The sequence below is a fragment of the Schistocerca piceifrons genome, chromosome X (assembly GCF_021461385.2).
Source record: "Schistocerca piceifrons isolate TAMUIC-IGC-003096 chromosome X, iqSchPice1.1, whole genome shotgun sequence".
Classification (NCBI taxonomy): domain Eukaryota; kingdom Metazoa; phylum Arthropoda; class Insecta; order Orthoptera; family Acrididae; genus Schistocerca; species Schistocerca piceifrons.
Genome location: NC_060149.1, coordinates 490,400,665 through 490,415,942, shown reverse-complemented (window position 1 = coordinate 490,415,942; position 15,278 = coordinate 490,400,665). Strand labels below are relative to the sequence as shown.

Below are 15,278 nucleotides of genomic sequence, written 5' to 3'. Positions count from 1 at the left end.
AGGGAACATATTTGACACAATTATTTTACTTTTATTCACAGTCCTGCAATATTTTAGAAAGGACAACACTTTCTGCCTGGACTGCTATTAAGTGAATTTGTTCACCATGATCAAGATTTTAGACTATTATGGCATTCTCAACTGTAAGAAGCTAAATTCCTTAAAGACTACTTAAACTTTAAGAATACATTCTGTTCTCCAAAATTTGACCTAGGAAGAGGACCCTTTCTTCCAATGGTTTGGGGAGGCACAGCGGTGTTACTCCTTGTGTCATGATATGACTTTGGGTCACAGGTGGTAGTGATTGAGGGAACTCTGATGGCACAACAGCATGTCAAGGACACCCTGCCTCCTCGTGTGTTACCCCTCATGTAACAGTATTGTGGTGCCCTTTTTCAATAAGACAATGCTTGTCCATACATGGCCCGTGCAACCAGCAAAATCCCCAGATATGCCTCCAACAGAACATTTGTGGGACCAGCTCAGACATTTTCTCTGTCCCAGTGGCAGCATCCAGGATATCAAGCAGCAGTTATAACAGCTGTGGGCCAGCTTGTCTCAGGAGAGGATTCAAAGACTTTGTGACCCCTAACCAACCAAATAAGTGCATGCATCCAGACCATATGGGGTGCAACATCATACTGATAATTGGGCTCATACTGCAAAGTTCTTTGTACATCTGACTCAATTTTGTAATCACAGAAATAAAATCACATATCCTCTCAACACGTGAAGTTTCATTTTGCTTTCTCTTCCATTTCGGGTGCTTAGCTTTTGTGTAACACAGTACAGATTATGTTCCTCTGACACTTGTACCCATGTTATGGCCAATAACAAGCACATAATTTGAGGTTCACTGATGAATCTTTCAACAACTTCTACAAAATCAAATGTCCTTACATTGTGCCACCTTCCTATAAGACTGATTAGATACATATTCCTGAATGTGTCCGTGCAGTTACACAAACAATGTGTGCTACTGGTGATGTTTAACTGGAATCCACCATTGGGAGGTACAAAACCCTCTACAGCTTCCTATCACCTCCAAAAAATGCTGTTACTTGGTGTGCTCTGGTAAGGTCCATATTCAGTGAATAACTGTTAACAAATTGCTCACAAAGTACAAAACATTAGCAGATGAGGTGGAAAAAATCTATCACTTAATTGAACACAGGAAACATAAAACGTCTGGAATAAATTGGTTCTGCTTCTCAAATATGCCACCTTGCTTGATAAACTTCAAACAACAATTTATATCCTCAAATCAAATTAGCGAGATGGTATGGGTTTCTGAGGAAAAATTTTGTCTTTTCTACAAGAGTTATGATTCTTCTAAGATTTGACACAGGATCTGACTCCTGCTGTATATTGGTAATCTCAAAACAAAGTGTATCAAAAACTTTTTTCATTAATATTGTCAGTCTTAGAAATATTCCACTGAGAAGGAAGCACAAAAATATTAATTAGTCATAATCTATGATGCCACAGAAAAGTGAAACTTACATGTTGGTGATACACAGTAAATTATCTTCTTACATCTCTCGATAATTGATGGGGTAGTGAAATCGTCAATCCTTTACTCTGTCACAAAATGGAGGTGGACAGCCATAACATCCTTCCTGGGATAAAAGTACTTTGTTCAGCAAACTGGAACATGAAGAATGCAAATAACAGGCATCTTACTGCAAAGTAACAAAAAAATTCATTTACAGTCAATCATACAGAGCTCATCTCTCTTTCCGAATGATAACAATAAGAATACAGTTGGCCTCTGCTCAACCTTTCTCACAAAGCACATTAATTTTGCTTAAATCTATTATAATGGTAATGAAAATAATGATCTGTCAACTGACAGGACACTGTGTTGTAGTAGTAGTTGTAGATTTCAGTCTGAAGGTTGTTTTGATGTGACTCTCCATGCTAATCTACGCAGTGCAAGCATAGTCACCTCTGTATAACTACTACAACCTACAGCCATTTGTAACTATTTACTGTACTCAAGTCTTGATCTCCCTCCACAAATTTTCCTCCACACTTCCTCCCACTATCAAACTCACAATTCCTGGATGCCTAAGGATGTGTCCTATACAGCAATCCATTCTTTTAGTCAAGTTGTGGCATAATTTGTTTCCAGCACTACTGTATTCTATCTCTCTTCATTAGTTATCTTAATCTTCAGTCTTCTCTTGTATCAATCGCCTTTTCAAATACTATTATTCCCTTCCTGTTCGAACTGTTTATCATCCACATTACATTTCTGTACAGGGCTACATGCCAGACAAATATCTTCAGAGGACATCCTAGCAGCTAAATTTATAATGTATGTTAGCACATTTCTCTTTTCCTGATATATTTCCCTCACTATTGCATCTGCATTACATATCCTCACTATTTCAGTTATCGTCAGTTATTTTGCTGCTGAAATAGTAGAAGTTATCTACCACTTTTGGTGCAGATTTTATAAAGCAGTTGGTCTTTAATTAGCACTCAGATCAAGCTGAACTGAGAAATCTGTGTTGATAAATGTTAACCTCAAATTATGTCACCACGAACTAGGATAAACTTTGAGTGGCAAAATTTCATGGACCAAGTTCACTGCAATCTTCGGTTTACAACCTAATAACACTACCAAAGAATGGATTTTGTTTTGGGCAAATACATGTTGAAAAGGGGTAAATAATAAATAAGTTATTGTTAACACAATAAATAGTAAAAATATGTGAATATGTTACTCCCATGCTGCTGAAGTTCGAAACAGTGTTTTTTCAATCAATTGAGGAAAATACTGGCAATTTATGTAATGAATGCAGATAATAATTGATCTCATAAAAGTTAATGGAAATAACTCATAATTAATGTAATTAATTCAAAGACGTATCAAATCAGATAAAGAGAGGGAAATTCGAACTATCTGAAGCAGACAGACAGCAGTCAATAATGATCAAACATCTCTTACGATAATGTTCTATAGGCATGAATAGCAGCAACTAAACTATTTCTATTACATTTTTAACTACTGAACATGTCTTTAAATTGTTATCACAACTGCACACACATTTCTGCATAAAAACAGTAATTACTTGTAAGACAATGAGCAACTACATGTTAGTTGGCCAATACCTAAACATAATTTTGTCCTTGTAGCTCAGTGGTAACATGCTGTATTACTGATCAGATGGTCTGGGGTTCTATTCCAGATCAGTCATAAGGATGTTTTTTTTCCCCCCACTTATCGCTACTCTCACCTGAGGCAATGCTTATTAATGTACAAAATACTGAGTTCAACTTGTTTCGGAGCCCGCCTTAAATTGTAGGTCCACATATGTCTGGGGGACTGAAGATGACAAGGGTACACCTAGACTGAGAGGACCCTGCCCAATAAATCACTGTGCTGGTCAAACCAACCTACTGATTGATGTCAGCTCTATCTAAGGAGACAGTGCAAATATGTACCTTTGCCGCTCTTCAGTTTGATTTAGTTTCTTTAGGGTTAAATAAAAATGGCTTTGAGTCCTACAAACTATTGGAAATTTGAAGTTAAAATCTTCTGGGTTATTAGGCCGTGTCATGTTTCTTGTAAAATGTTTGACGTTTTGACCCCTCTGTTGGGATCTTCCTCGGGATCTTTTGGTGTCCGCTACTGCTAGAACACTGACAGAGACGAGTGTCGCGTCCACTTGTAAAGGGCGGGTTTTGTGGTGTTGGTGCTGGAAAAGTAATAGTATTGGTTAAAATTCATTTGGCTACCATTGGTGGGCCATAGTCATAGGCTAATAGTCCCGCTATGCTGCAGAAGAAGGGGCGTTGGTAGCTCATCTCCTATATGGCTATAGGCTTCCGGCATCGTGGCTCCCCGCCGTCAAGGAAGTAAATACGCGGCCGCGGTGTGTGAGTGGCATAAACAATGCACTGCAAGTCACCTCGGCAGGCAATAATATTTTAGGTAAACATTCCCCGTCTCTTGCTCTGTCCGTTTCGAATCTAGCCACTGATGACGACCAACCAATAGCGGCAGCAGGCATTTCAACCAATAACCCTTCTCCATCATAAGTGAGGAATAGTGCCTTTCTATCCAATGACGACGGACCGCCAATGGTATCCACAGGAGGTGAGCTACCAAGTTGGCCATAAATGTTGTATTCCCTGATTTAATCCAACTTCATTACACTACATTTTGTTAATATTCATTTTATAGCTTGTTTCCAAAACATCGTCCATTCAACTGATCTCCAGGTCTTGGCCATCTCTGTCAGAATCACAATGTCATCGCCAAACATCCTCAAAGTTTTTATGCCTCTCCCTGAACTCCAATTTCCTTGTCAAATTTCTCCTTGATTTTCTTAACCTCTTGCGCAATATCCACACTGTAGAACACAGTGAATAGGCAACAGCCTTGTTTCACCCCATTCCCAAAAACTGCTTCCCTTTCATATCATTTTACTCTTAAAACTGGAGTCTTTACAAGTCTTAGATAATCGTTTACTCCTTGCATTTTATCACTGCTATCTCCAGAACTTCAAAGAGTGTATTCCAGAAAACACTGTCAAAAACTCTCTCTAAATCTACAAGTGCTATAAACATAGGTTTACATTTTTTCAAGCTATCTTCTAATCGGAGTCACAGGAACAGCACTGTCTTGCATTTTACTACATTTTTCCAAAACCCAAACTGATTTAGCCCAAGACTGAATCTACAATTTTTTCATTCTTCTTTAAACCATTCTTGACAGTATTTTGCAAGACCTCCCCTCTTTGGAAATGGAACTATTATATTCTTCTTGATGTCTGAGGGTATTTCACCTCTCATACACCTTATATGTCACATCTATATCTACAAAACTCACAAACAGAGTGATGGGAAAACAACTTGTCTGTATGCCTCCATGTCAGCCCTAATTTCTCCAGTCGTTATGCAAAATGTACATTGGTAGCAGTAGAATCTTTCTGCAATCAACTGCAAAACTACCAGTTCTCTAAATTTTCTCAACAGTGCTTTGCTAACCAAGGTCATTGCCTTCCCTCTTGGGATTCCCACTGGAGTTCATAAAGCATCCCAGCAATACTCACATGTCGACTGAACCTGCTGATAACAAATCTAGCAGCATGCCCTTGAATTGCTTCAATGACTTCTTTTAATAGGACCTAGTGGGGATCCGAAACACTCGAACAGTACTCAAGAATGGGTCGCATTAGTGTTCTATACACAATCTTCATTATAAATGAGCTACACTTTCCTAAAATGCTCTCAATAAACTGAAAGTCTACAATTCACGTTCCACGCTATCAACCTTATGTGTTTGTTCCATTTCATGTCACTTTGGAATGTTACACCCAAATATTTAATCATGGCGGTGTTTAGCAGCACACTGTACATGATCATTATAGGGTGGTTGTTCCTACTCATCTGCATTAACTTACATTCTTCAACATTTAGAGCAGCTGCTATTCATCACACCAAACAGACATTGTGTCTAAGTCATTCTGTACCCTTCCCAAGAGTTACACAATGACATTTTGCTGTACACTACAGCATCATCAGCACAGTTGCACATTGTTGATCACTCTATCTCTCAGATCGTTTATGTATATAAAAACCGAGAGTGGTCCTATTATACTTTCCTGAGGAACTCCTGATGATTCTGTCTCTGATGAGCACTTACAGTTCAGTACAAAGAACTGGGTTCTATTACTTAAAAAGTCTTCAAGCCACTCACATATCTGGGAACCTATTCCCTATGCTGAGACTTTTGTTAATGGTCAGCAGTGGAGTACTGTGTCAAATGCTTTCCTGAAAACTAGGAATATGGAATTTTTCTGTTGCCTTGTATCCATCATTCACAGGATAACATGTGGAAACAGGGCACGCTGAGTTTCACAACAGCCATGCTTTCTAAATCCATGCTGATTTGTGGACAAAAGATTTTCTGCCACAAGGAAATCTATTACTTTCAAGCTTAGAATATGCTCAAGAATATTGTTATTAAATCACAGTGGGTCTGTTCCACTCTTAATCCACTTACCTGACACAAACTTCTCCAGAGCACAGGCTACAGTCTGTTTCAACTTTGTCCATAATTCCTCTACGTTCATCATATTAGAACTAAATGATGTCCATTCAGTGTACAAGTAGGATACTAACAACCTAACAACTGCTTATCTGCTCTTTCTAACATAAAGATTCTCCTATCCTTCTTGACTGAAATAATTTAGTAACAGTTGTCGCTATGACAATGAGATTATTACTAATTCTCGTCTCTACACTGACACTGTCAACAAGGTCAGGCGTGTTTGTAGCTACAAAGTTCAAATATTTCCATTACGTGTGGTCTGTCAACTATATGCTCAAGGCAGTTTTCACAAAATGCATTTAGAACTACTTCACAAGATTGTCTGTCAGTACCATCTGCAACGAGTCCATAGATGCCTCAGTCTATCCATGGTAGGTTAAAGCCGTCTCCAACTGATACTGCATGTTGGGGTACTTCCATGCTAATGAGCGTAGAGTTTCTTTTGGATGATTCTCCAACTGTTACAGCAGGATCGTGTGGCTGGTAAAAACATCCAAAGATCAACTTTAGTTCACACCTAGGCCACATACTTGTGTCCATACTGCTTTGCTGTCAAACTCAATTTCAACCTTAATGGACACAATATTTTTGTCGACTGCAATGAACACTCCAACTCCTATGGCACCTAACCTGTTTTTTTTTTTTCAATATATGTTCCACCCTCACTAAATATTTCAGTGCTCTCTACTTCAGGATTCATCCAGATCTCAGTTTCGAGTATAGTCTGAATGTGACAGCTTTCCTGGGGAGGAGTAAATTCAGGAACTGTGTTATGAGTGCTACAACAATTTACTGTCAAAATTTTGGTGGTCAGTGTGACTTTATCTTGTGCGTGATTCTCTGCATGTCATTGTCAGCATTCAACAAAGGACATCAAACTATTATCTAGCCTATAAACCCTAAATGTACTCCACAGCACTCTGCTAGCCAAGTATCTCCTTTCTTTATGCAGTGCACCCCTGGTCTATCAAGGGGATTCCTACAATTATCCATCCCACAACATAGGTCAAAAAATTTGCAGCCAAGAACCCCAATCAGTTCTGGGTATGATATTGCATATTGTGAGCTCTGCTTGCATCCTACAAGTGAGGTCAGCTGTTTTCACCAGCCGCCCGTAAGGCACACTGCATCATCAGCAGCCACAGACAAACCCTCCTCCACATCTCAGATGAGGTTCCCCAGCAGGCATAACAAGCACCCATTGGACGTCTTTCTAGCCCCGGGTGCTATTTTCCCAAGGAGCTCTATAACATGTGTAACACTGCAGTTCCGTCTGCCTCCGGTAGCTGAGTGGTCAGCGCGACAGAATGTCAATCCTAAGGGCCCGGGTTCAATTCCCGGCTGGGTCGGAAATTTTCTCCACTCAGGGACTGAGTGTTGGGTTGTACCATTCATCATCATTTCATCCTCATCAACACGCAAGTTACCGAAGTGGCATCAAATCGAAAGACTTGCACCTGGCGAACGCCCCCACCCCCCTTTCCAGTACCAGTTTGGGCCCTACTGAAGAAGAGGACACTTGTCCACTCACAGGGTGACTGGGCGAGACCAGATGGTAAGTCCTCAGACCAACTCTTCACCTCGAGCAACATGAACGTATTATGATCTGCCAATCACTCTGCAGTAAACACAGTTGTCCCACATCCAATGCACTGGAAAGTGCTTCAGCAGCAGAGCCCATGGACAAAACAAGACACACCTGAGGTGTCCATGTGACGTGTCAGTTTCTCCGTCACCACTACACTGCAAGTCAGCAGGCCACAGACAACAGACCGCAGCAACCGCATCTTCCGTTGTTCACCAACTGTGGCCTACTCCTTCTGCATCTGGACACAATATATAAGATTCTTTATCCATTCTAGTGCTAGACTTTAAACAAAAATAATAGGTTCAAAAAAGATAAAAATGAATTCTGATGTTTTTTATTTTAAGATTTGCACTATCAAACTTCTTAAGATCACATGCAAGCTACTAGAAAGTACTAAGACCGTTCTTGAGACTACTTCATTGAATGCTGGCAGGATAGGAAATGCAATAATTTTGTCATGGTATGTTCTCCCAAGTACCACACTAATTTTGAGTGAATGTTGTCTACCCCAGGTCCCTTATTTTGGATAAAGTATTTCATGGTTCTGTCTAATCACCTACTTCTTCTTCACTCTATGTAATATTGTCATGAAAAACGTTTTATTTGAATAGACCTTCTATACAGGGTGTTCATTTTAACTGAAGACATTGAAATGTCTTGAAAACTACATATCGGCTCAAAAAAAGTTACAATTCCAGTTTGTTTGCTTCGGTGTGGGTGGCAACTTTGAAATCTTCAATGGGAACCACCTATGGCAAAATATACATACATTTTGCCTCGAGTATTTTCTTCACTTCATCACATATGGCGCTGTAATTGGACATGCTACTCAATGGCCCTTGAATATCCAATGGCACGTGGGACCTCACCTTCACGCTGTGAGGGTAGAACATGCTAGTATTTCATAACTTATATTTGGAAATACCATTCACAACACTGTACTCCTCCAACGTACTGAACAGGGGACTACCCAATGCACCACCATGACCGTGTTGCAAACTACGACGTATCATAGCAGGCAGCACACTGTGACCAGTGCTCACGTATCATGGAAACATAGAACAGACACCGGCTTTAAACATTACAATACTTGCACAGTGTTTATTGCTTGCACACCTACCTATTAGATGTGCAAGTGGATCTGGAGTGATCCTGATTTACAGGGAATGTAAAAGAAGTGTAGAGGTTGTTTTTGCCTTGTATGCCAAGTGTTTTCCAGAGAAAGCTCACACTTATTTGTTCTTTTACAAGATTGTGAATACCTTTATGTCTGATGGCAGTGTACAGACTGGAAAATGGACAGGATGCAAACACATAACAGGAGAAGCTAATGAAATAGCTGCACTAGTGGTAATGCGCAATAACCCACAGTTAAGTTCTCCGCAATTGCACCGCGATTCCGGTATGTCCATAGGTATTATTGTCACAGTACTGCATCATCACAAGTATCATCCATACCATGAGTCATTGGATCAAGAACTTCGTGGTACCAATTTCTATACAGATTGTGTTTTGTGAAAGGTCACGTCAACAAATGCCAATGACCCCCCCCCCCCCCCCCCCCCAATTCTTTGCCGAGGTACTATCTTCCGACGAGTTTACATTCACATTCCATGGCAGTGTTAACCACCATAACATGCATTACTGGAGTGTACACAATCCCTACTGGTTACGGCATCAATGTCCTTGGTCAGTTAACGTATCGTGTGGAATCATGGGGAACGAACATTGGTATGTATTTTATCAACAACGCACTGAATGGACGTAAACATCGAATGTTTTTGGAACAGAAACTACTGGTACTACTGGAGAAAGTTGCCCTGCATGTGCGACAACATTTGTGGTTTCAGCATTACGGCTGCCCAGTACATTATACATTGAAGCACGGAGGTATCAGACTGTATTTGCACTGGTCGGTGGATCAGCAGAGATGCCCCTATTAATTGGACATCAGTGGATTTCTTCCTGTGGGGATATTTAAAAGATAAGGTGTACCACCAAGTGTCAACAGGCCATGAAGACACGGTCTACTGCATCAAAAATGCCTGTGCTGATCTGCTTCTGTCCTGTGTACGGTCATTTGAGAATCAGATAACTAAGTGTACTGAAGTTGGCAGCACTATGTTTGAACACTTACTCTAATTGGAAAAGTATAGTAGTGTTTGCCTCAAGCCATGGGCACAGCGGCACATCGAGATGTCCTCTGTTCGCTACATCAGAGGGATGCAAGGCTGCAAATCAGAGTTTCCAATTACAAGTTATGAAATACTAGCATGTCCTACCATCACAGTATGGACATGGGGTCCCATGTACAATTGGATATTGAAGGACCATTGAGTAGGCATGTCATAAATTATGATTGGATAGCCATTTTTATTCCTCCGATTACAGTACTATCTGCGGCAAAATGAAGAAAATGCTTCAGACAAAATGCATGCAGATTTTGCCATAGAATCATAATCTTTAATATAAAATGGGGGTGCCCACTCAAGATTCCAAAGTTCCCCCCAGCACCCATGCACGGGGTGGGGTGGGGTGCGGGTAGAGTGTGGTATCATTGGATGTCCCCTTCAGAGACAAAAAAATTGGAGTTATGACCTTTTTTTTATCTGATGTGTAGTTTTGGAGATATTTCAATGTCTTCAGTTAAAATGAGCACCCTGTATATCCCTACCATCTTCCAATGAAACCCCAGTATCCTTAATTCTCTGTCTTTCTGAAACTTACTCGGCCTTAATCTGTAATTAATAAGCAATGAGTTATGGGCAGAATGTATGTCTGACCTTGAAAAATGTTTGCAGTTTAAAATATGGTTTCAAAATTTCTGTATTACCATTGGATAATCTATCTGAATCATTTGGTGCCTCTAGGTCTCTTCGACGTATTCAACTTCCTTTCATGAGTCTTAAATTAAGTATTAACAATTATTAAAGTTTCCTTTGGAGAAAATTCTACCAGATGACTTTGCCTTTCACTCCTTCCCCCTGTCCATGTTCTACTGTTTTTCATTCTCTTCCTTTTCCTTCCATAAAATTACAGCCATCCATCACAAATCTTCATCTCACTAAATGATCTGACAATTTCTTTCCTCGTAAAGCTACATCTACATTTACATCTGTACTCTGCAGACCACTAGGAGGTGCACGGCAGAGGATATGTCCTACTGTATCAGGTATTTGGATTTCTTCCCATTCCATTTGAATATGGAGCATGGGAAGGATGATTGCTTAGATGCCTCTGTCGGTGATGTAATTAATCTAATCTTGTCCTCATGATCCGTACGTGAGTGATACATACGGAGTCATAGAATATTCCTAGAGTCTTCATTTAAAGCTGGTTCTTGAGACTTTGTAAGTAAGCTTTCTCAGGATAGTTTATGTCTGTCTTCACGAGTCTGCCAGTTCAGGTTCTTTAGCATCTCTGTGACACTCTCCCATGGGCCAAAGAAACCTCTGAATATTTGTGCTGCCCTCCTCTGCATATGGTCAAAATCCCCTGTTAGTTCTACTTGGTATGAGTTCCACACTTTAACAATTTCTAGGATGGGCCATACAAGTGATTTGTTAGCAAACTCCTTTGTGGACTGAACGCATTTCCCCAGTATTTACCAATAAACAGAAGTATACCATCTGCTTTAACCACAAATGAGCCTCTGTGATCATTCCATTTCATATCACTACATAGTGTTACACCCATGTATTTGTAAGAGCTGACTGATTCTAATTGTGACTCATTATATCCACAGGATACTACGTTTTTTCATTTTCTGAAGTGCACAATTTTACATTTCTGAACATTTAATGCAAGTTGCCAATCTCCGCATCACTTTGAAATCATATCAAGACATGAATGTATATTTATGCATTTTGTTTGAAACAGTACTTCATTATAGATAGCTGCATTATCTGCAAAAAATCTGAGGTTACTATTAATATTGTCTACAAGATAATGAATATACAACACAAACAGCAAGGGCCCCAACACAGTTCCCTGGGGCATACCCAAAGTTACTTCTGCATCTGTCGATGAGTCTCTGCTCAAGATAACTTACCAAAAATCCTCAAAACCAGTCACAAGTTTCACTTGATAGTCCATATGACTGTACTTTTAACACTAGGTGCAGATGTGGTACAGAGTCAAATGCTTGTCAGAAATCAAGAAACACTGCACCTATCTGACTGCCTTGATCCAAAGCTTTCAATATGTCACATGAGAAAACTGTGAGATAGGTTTGCATAAGCGACGTTTCTGGAATCCATCCTGGTTGGAATAGAGGACGTCACTCTGTTCGAGATACCTCATTATGTTTGAGCTCAGATTATGTTCAAAGATTCTACAACAAATTCATGTCAAGGATACTGGATGTTAGTTTTGTGGATGATGTCTACCACTCTTCTTGTAAATGGGTGTAACACGTGCTTTCTTCCAACTATCGGGCATCGTTTCTTGTTCAAGATATCTATGATAGATTATAGTTAGGAGACGGGCTAACTTAGCCACAACTTCAGTACAGAATCTGACAGGGATTCCATTGGGCCATGGAGCTTCGTTCAGTTTCAATGATTTCAGATGTTTCTCAATACCATGACAATAACACTTATTTTACTCATCTTTTCAGTTGAACAAGGATTAAATTGGGGCAATTCTTCTGGGTTTTCCTTTGTACAGGAGCATCTGAAAACTCAGTTAAGCATTTCAGCTTTTGCCTTGCTAGTCTCAATTTCAGTTCCTGTCTCATTAGAGAGTGACTGGGCACTAACTCTGCTGCCACCAACAGCCTTTACATATGATCAGAATTTCTTTGGGTTTTCTGGAAGATCATTTGACAGAATGGTAATCACAGAAGGCTTCACACATTGCTCTCGACAGAGAAATGCATTTCATTCAGCATCTCTCTGTACATAGCCCTACACTTTGTTTTACACCTGTTTTGTAGTCGTCTCTGTTCCTTTAGGAGTTCCTTTACAGTGACTGTATAACATGGAGGGTCCTGCCCATTATGAACTGTTCTACTTGGTACACATCTATCCAGTTTATGGTCAACTATTCCTTTAAACTTCAGCCATAGTTCCTCTAAGTGCTCCCCGTGCTGAAAATTTCAAGTTCCTCATTGAGATATGACTCTACTGCTTTTTATCTAATTTACTGAACAGTCGTTTCTTTCTACTTGTTTCAGTTGTCCTTTGTACTTTGGTAATCACTGTTTGCACAACCGTGTCATGGTCACTGATATCAGTTTCGATGTGGACATCTTGAAGGAGGTTAGGTTTATTTGTTGCTATCACTTCTAACACATTTCTATCATGAAAAGGGTTCTGAACTGTCTTTTACAGGTAGTTTTCAGAGAGGCATTTTGTAATGTTTCACAGGATGTCTTGTCATGCCCACCACCGACAAAACTGCAATTTTTGCAACTAATGGTTGGATGACAGAAGTGTCCAGCAACGATTACAGTATAATTGAGGAGCTTACATACAAGGGAACTAAGGTTTTCTCGAAAGTTTTCGGTTACATCAGGAGGTGAATCTCATGAGCAACAGGAGTACGAAATTACCATTTTATGTCCACCTCTGATACTGAGTCTGGCCCAAACAATCTCATGTGCAGCTTCAATTTCTAACTTGGTGAATCTTGAGTTTTTTGTCTACTGCCACAGAAACATCATCTCTATTCCCCATTAGCCCAGACTTTCAATAAACAGATAAATTCTCCCCTAAAATCTCACTGCTATCAATTTTTGTACCTAGTATTATGTGAGTTTCACTGCTTTTCAGAAGTGCTTCAAACTCTGGCACTTTGTTGCAAATGCTTTGGCAGTTACCTACTAGGATTTCAATGCTCTTGCCTGTGGGGGATGGGCATTCTTTTGGATTTTACACTTATACTCTGCATCACCTACACCTGTCGTTATCTGAACTGGATGGAATCGCCTAATCAAAAAAAACCTTGTGTGCACCCTACACACAAGCAGCTACCTGGGTAGCAGCCGCTCATGTGTAGTGCACACCTGACCCATTTAGGTGAACCCCACAGTTCTCAACCGTATGGCTCATGTCCAGGAAAAAGAATCCTGTAATGTTTGAATACTCCATTAGTAGTGTAGCGCTTGACACAGTCATGTTGATTAAATATTTGGGCGTACCATTGCAGGGCGATATGAGGTGGGACACGCATGTAATGGCAGTTGTGGGGAAGGCGGATAGTCGTCTTCGGTTCATTGGTAGAATTTTATGAAGATGTGGTTCATCTGTAAAGTAGACCGCTTATAAAACACTAATACGACCTATTCTTGAGTACTGCTCGAGCGTTTGGGATCCCTATCAGGTCAGATTGAGGGAGGACATAGAAGCAATTCAGAGGCGGGCTGCTAGATTTGTTACTGGTAGGTTTGATCATCATGTGAGTGTTAGGGAAATGCTTCAGGAACTCGGGTGGGAGTCTCTAGAGGAAAGGAGGCGTTCTTTTCGTGAATCGCTACTGAGAAAATTTAGAGAACCAGCATTTGAGGCTGACTGCAGTACAATTTTATTGCCGCCAACTTACATTTCGCGGAAAGACCACAAAGATAAGATAAGAGAGATTAGGGCTCGTACAGATGCATATAGGCAGTCATTTTTCCCTCATTCTGTTTGGGAGTGGAACAGGGAGAGAAGATGCTAGTTGTGGTACGAGGTACCCTCCGCCATGCACCGTATGGTGGATTGCAGAGTATTTGTGTAGATGTAGATGTAGAAGTCACAGCCTAAGTTGTCACAGAGCTTTCGAAGTCTCTGGTTCAGTCCTTCCACTTAATTCAGAACCTGCAGACCATGATCAGTTCTAGGGACAACGCTGCAAATTGTGAGCTTCATTGAAATTCCATGTGGGAGGCTGGTCTTCTTAACCTTCTCTGCCAGTCACTGGAATGATTAAAAGTGTGCCCTCGGAGCCCAAAAGACAGGCATCTTTGCTCTAGTGTGTGTCACAAACTGCAGTTGGCTGCACCTGTTTCTCTCATTATCATATGCAGAGCAAGAGGGTGTCTGCTCCGTGTCTAACATGGTTATGATAATGTATTCACAATGTTGTTTAAAGTCGCAGCCGGCCGAAGTGGCCGCGCGGTTCTGGCGCTGCAGTCTGGAACCGCGAGACCGCTACGGTCGCAGGTTCGAATCCTGCCTCGGGCATGGATGTGTGTGATGTCCTTAGGTTAGTTAGGTTTAACTAGTTCTAAGTTCTAGGGGACTAATGACCTCAGCAGTTGAGTCCCATAGTGCTCAGAGCCATTTGAACCCATTTTTGAAAGTCGCTCACACCCATTCTTCTTCCTTATTAATCGTTAGACTTACTCCTGCATTGCTCCTATTTAATTCTACATTGAAAATCTTACACTCACTTGAGCAGAAGTCTTATTCTTTATGCTATCGCACTTCACTACTTTTAACAATTCCTACATTCAACCAATCCATTTCTCATTTTAAAATTTGTATCCTACTTATCAGATGAAAGGATCTTACATTCCTTGCTCTGACATTCGAGAGTAAATTATATCTGTATCTGAGAGAAATGGCACAAGTCCCAAATTTTCATCTTAAATGGGATACATATTATTAACTTGATTGGAAACAACCTGGACAATAAAAG

The 15,278-nt window shown here is 40.3% G+C and overlaps 1 protein-coding gene across 3 annotated transcripts in view; it reads right to left on the bottom strand.

Moving 5' to 3' along the window:
* Positions 1–15,278, bottom strand: part of LOC124723074 (SPRY domain-containing protein 3-like) — a 197,383-nt gene that overhangs the window by 139,946 nt on the left and 42,159 nt on the right. For all 3 annotated transcript variants that reach the window (XM_047248250.1, XM_047248251.1, XM_047248252.1), the window contains exon 2: positions 1,504–1,647. The gene's annotated coding sequence lies outside the window, so the exon portion shown is untranslated. The remainder of the gene's footprint in view (positions 1–1,503; positions 1,648–15,278) is intronic.